The following is a 5,816-nucleotide window of genomic DNA, read 5'->3' on the forward strand; positions in this document are numbered from 1 at the left end:
CCCCCCCCCTCAGAACTCGCTAACGGTATGTCGTATGGCTGCCAAATTTTCAGAGGATGGTATACTAGTTAAAATTTATCATATCTACAATTTTTTTGTCATTATGACGTCATATGACGTCATTATGACGTCATTAATTTGATTTTATTGGCCAAAACCGTCTAGATAGGCTATTCCCTGAAAACTAAATGGTATTCAACATAACTTTACCAAAAGTGTTTATGACAGAATATAAGAGTGTACTAAGTCTTATGTTGCCCATAGCAACACCGGTGACGTCATAAAATGACGTCATACATATTTAAGATATCCGCCATCTTGGATCATCAATGTTGAATTTTCAAAAATAGTTTTTTTCGTGATAAAGCCTAAAATACATTGTAAACATACCAAAGACCTTCATTTAAACCTTTTTTGGAAAAAGAAATGGAAGTATTGATGAAATTTTAAGGAAAATAACTTGTATATACCTGTTCTAATGATATGGTCCGCCATCTTGGATTTTGGCCAATGACGTCATCAAATTAGCATAAATTATGCATATTTAATGATAAAATTTACATAAATTCATATGGGATGTTATCAATATTAGAAACCATGAGTAACTTGACATAAAACCCATAAAATTCTATTCTTGAAACAAAAATTACTAAATTTAGCAAAAAATGCCTGTCAGAAACCCGTTGCCATGGCAACACAAAAAATTATTATCTTATTCCAATGATAGAAAATTGTTGCCAACAATATTTTAGGAAAAGTCACCAAGTTTGGTCATTCTAGCCCTAGCCATTCAGACGCTAGGTGACATCAAAGTTGGCGCGGGCACTTTTAGCCCCCCCCCGGTCTAGATAGGGTTAAAAGATACCATCAACTATATCAATAAAATGGTAGGCATACCTCTACACGACAAATCACTATCTCATTGACAAATGCATTTGCCTATACATACTATGTGAGAATCTATATCTTCATGTATATCGAGTCGCTTGTAGCATTGACTCCATGATATATGGCTAAGATTACCTTGAAGATTTGAAAAGTATTACGCAAGGGGTAACTTGTCTCCCAATCTTAACATGGGAGGTATCGTTATTTATTTTGTAATTTTAGGTTAAACAAGGACATCAGACTGAAGTGACTTCCTTATGTATGCATAAGGACCGCAACGTCATTGATATATAGTGTAACTTGTACAAGTTGTACAATTTAGACAACAAGAAAGAACATAAGAACCTCCTGGCCATTAATTTACAATCAAAGCTAAGAAGGGATCACGTCTGCTAAAAGGGATATCTGGCCATGAAATAAAATATAAGAAGCCGAACCTCTGTATTAGAGTAGTTTTAGAGCTGTTTGTACTACAAACGTGTATATTACCTATTTCATCTGTTCACCTGTACTTAGCCCGATGTACAATAAAGGTTATTATCATTATTATAATGCTGTTTTATTTCCTACTATCAAGTTGCCCTTTCAATAAATCAACTTCTTTTGGAAATCCGTTTAGCGCCATGAATGAATTTAGGCACTCTGTGGCGATTGACATCTCGGACCCTCACAACTGCATTTCATTCATAACAGCTGGTTTCCATTCAGAAATTTGTCTTTAATCAACCTTCATCAACGCTATGTTCCAGGAATGAGACCCATCATATTACTCTACTCGTGTTACCGCGTCCTCTACATGTATCCACATTATTAGTCTCAATCATTAATGCTTCCGGGAAGGGAAATTTTGTTATGAGTGGCTGAACAGACCCTTGTTCAAACAGAGTAGGTTGACAACACGTGAGTGTAGTAAGTAAGATTGACAGGCAGAATGGCAGGTCAAAACGACAGTGTCCATTGTCTGTGTTCGTAGTTACATATTTTGAAGTTGGAAGTTAAAACGTTTTGTTCTAACACAATTTTTTTTCTCACCTAGAGCTTTCAACCAGTCACTCTGGTCTTCTTCAGTAGACTGACCCTTTGAGAATTGTCACGTGGTTGACCTCTTTCCCAGTATTGACGTCACACTTCAGAGAAGAAATGTGACAAGTATCACTGGGCTAGCCTATTGAAAATGACTAAATGACTTGTCTAAAGCTCTAGATGAACAATCATTGTCTTGGATCAAAATTTCAAACTTTAAACAGGCCTCTCAGTTAATTTCATAAATGAATAACGACGTTTTTTTTTTCGTTTTGCCGTATCTTTTAAATCCTACTTTAATATTGTACACCATATTCCAATCACACAGGTTCAATTTTGGCGATTCAACATTCGCTGGGCAATTTCCGTCCAGTTGAGAGAGGGCACATTGTTTCATGCGGCACAGCCAAATAAGGAAAAGATTGGTCAACATCCGGTCATACCACATATGCAGGGCTTTCACCTGGGTAATTCTGATATTGCACTATTATAAAACAGCCCCAACACTCATGTTACAAGCAAAACATTGTGCGTAGGCTGGAAACTTTAGAAAGGGACCATCTGGCAAACTGGCCAGAGCAATCTCTCTCTACACACCCGAACAGGAGATTAACTATCATCTTTGATCCTCAAATGTCTTTTGAAAAATTTCAAATCGACTTGTAAGTTAATGAATGTAGAGAAGTATTGCACCTTTATGCCTTACCATTGCTGAAAAGTGGCATTTTGCCAACGGTAATAAATGCCTGCTACGTCGGATAAGGTAATGATGGCTTTAGGGATTGTACTAGTATGCCCAGTGCATGTATCCGTTAGATACAATAGTGTCTATTACAGGGTGCTTGTGCCTTTTTTCATCCTTTATTCTTATTCAACTGGACGGACCAGTCGAATGTTTTTTAGAAAGCTTCAAATCAACTTGATAGATACATTAATGCAAAATAATGGATACAGACCGTCACTGGTAATCTCCAGGCAGAACTTTCGTTTCTGCAAAACAGTGTCGAATTGGCCAAGCAGTTAGACTTTGCCACTCGAAGTTAGGCTGCCTAAAAATATGCCAAAAATAAACCAACGCCTAGACCTTTGCCTAAAGGGGCACGTTATTGTAGCTTGACGCCTTTCACTTGCTGACAAGTGGTATTTACTAATGGAGATAAATGCCAGATGCTTCTGAAGCTTAGTGTATCCTTGGAAAACATTGACGTATCGTTTGGATACATTGGTTTTGTCACAGAATGTCTTTTGGTCTTTTTGAACCACCCACCAGTCCCATTGATGTTCTGCAAAACAAAAACAAAAACATGAAGCGATAAATGCCATTTGGTGTTGCCTAATATATACGCCTGGTATGTTAACTTCGATATATCCTTTGCATACCTCGGATACATTGGGCTTACCACAGGGGGTCTTCTTGATCTTTTCGTGTGCTTTTTGAACCACCTACAACTCCTATTGATGTTCTGCAAAAACATGAAGCGACAAATCCCATTGGTGTGGCCTAATATATACGCGCTAACACACACACACACGTACGGCGACCGGCTGTAGCCAATCCCTGCAGAGATTCAGATCTTCGCGATCGCGTGAGCAAATGACAGTCTTGTCGTCACGGGGACGGGAAACAGGCCAGGCAGGCGCAAAGCTTAGTGTGGCTGGCACGTCTACTAGTCTTCTGGAGGCGACAGTGTACGTGCTGTCTTTTTCTTCTTTGGCAAGGCGCTCGACTAACGTCGGAGAGGTACGTTTACTCTTAATAGTCTTAGTATACTAGAAATTATATCTAAGTATCCCTTAAATGTCTTCTGAACGTGCCTTAGTATCTCTGGAACTCTTTAACTCTTATCAATTTGACTTAGTATCCATGAAAATCATATTAATTTCTCTTAGTATTCATGAAACTCTTAAACTGACATTAATTTGTCCTAGTATCCCTGAAACTCTTAACTTGTAAGTCTTTGGATTCCTGTAACTCCAATTAGTTTTTCTATCCATAAAACTCTTAGCTTAATTAGACTTTAGTATATATGCGTTTACATATACGTTAAACATTCCTGATATTCGTTCGCGAGGACAAGCCAAGAGAAGATATATGCGTTTGGGACGGTAAAATACGATGAATGTCAGAAACCATGTCATTTAATTTTGTATAGTATTACGCTAACAGTTTGAGCGGCATAATCACCAACTTCAAATTGTAGTGACAAGTTAAGGGCTATCTGATTGAATGTAAAATAACGTGCGGTAAATACAGCTTAGTGTAGCATCGATAATAAAATTACCAATTAGTCATACCGTTGAGGGTATCAGTGACCTATGATGGTAATTAAAAAGAGATTAGGGCAGCGCCGTCCTTCAATTGAGATACTATCTGCTAGCTAATCATAAAGCAGTTTAGCTGAGGTCTTTTGGGGAGGCTGAGGCGTTTTCTTCGGTGCAATTTTGACGCTATTTTGTTATGCGTTTCATTTCAACAAATAGTGTCTGTATGTATTTCATGATTCACCTATTCTGGTAATAGTTTTATGTTACCTTCAAAAACACAGAACGGTTCGTGGAAATGAAAGAGCTAATCGAGAAGATTGATTATGACATAAAAGAATTACCAACAATATTGTAGACACTGAGTGACTAGGAAGCGTCTAGATTGATCACGAAAGACACACAGCTTCAGGTCTTAGTCTCATCTGGACAGAATCAAAGACCCAATCTTTTCCTAGAGCCGTTGTTGAGCTCTGTCGTTAAGAGCAGAGCTATAGCTAGTAGCCAATTCATTCGTCTTCTAACATAAAGTGCAGGACTGACTTCTAATCTACTCTCCAAGCAGAGGTTGTGGGGGAATGATCGTTAGCTTTTTATGTATGGCCGTTTTTTTTGTCGGTACCCCCACCCGTCTGCCGGCGACCTTCTCTGGCTAATGGATACTGCCTGGCCAATTTCATACTGTCTTTTTGCCACCGAAAGGGATCTGCTTGGAGATTACTTCTAATCTCCACACACCGCCTTTATACAACACCACGCCGAGGGCCGCTAGTCTATTTTCCTGATACATTACTGTTATCACTCCGGCCATTTATTAGAAGGAATAATAATCATTATTTGGCAACGTGCTACCATTTATTTAAAATGATTTACTGATGTAGGTGTATCTTGCAAAGCTTCAGGTTATAGCCTTGTAGCACAGAAAATACTGTCATGAGCCATAAAACTACTGCTTGGGCAATCTAGAGTAAAGCTACATGTATTATATAGTTAGTACCCTATTTATCTTCAAACTCTATATGCCGAGGTAAGTTGTAATTTGAAGGCAAACCAGTCTGTTTTGCTAATTAAAACAGCAATGTTCTTAGAATGATAATCATTAATTGACAGTTTTCCATCAGATTCATCTGGCCGGCAACGATTTACGTATACTGATGTAGAGCCGATCTTGCTACACTAATCCTACAGGTTATATAGTTCTAGCAGCACAGGATCAATGTGCTTAAGAGCCGTTGTTGAGTTATACTGTTAAAATAGGGTAGAGCTATGACTAGTAGCCCCATTCATTCGTCTTCAAACAATACTTGGAACTAAATGTGCTGGATTAACTCGTAACCATCCAGAGCAATCTTTAAAAGAAGTGATGGCTATCCTAATTTACGGACACAGGATTCTTATTATGCTATAGATTAATCGCCATAGGTTATCACTGTACGAATCCAGTCATCCAATTAGAAAGAATGATTATTAATTAATTGGTAGTTTTCCATCTGTTGCATCCTGGAAATTATTTACTGATGTCTATAGTTGTTTACTGACCCGATTCTCAGGCCTCTAGAGTCTTTAAATTTTGTGCTTAGCATGAGGTCGAAGAATAGAATAGTGTTACGTCGATGAAGGTTAGACATCCAGGTAATACGATA

The sequence above is a fragment of the Branchiostoma belcheri genome, unplaced genomic scaffold (assembly GCF_001625305.1).
Source record: "Branchiostoma belcheri isolate BF01 breed outbred unplaced genomic scaffold, Haploidv18h27 scaffold29, whole genome shotgun sequence".
In the NCBI taxonomy this organism is placed as follows: Eukaryota; Metazoa; Chordata; class Leptocardii; order Amphioxiformes; family Branchiostomatidae; genus Branchiostoma; species Branchiostoma belcheri.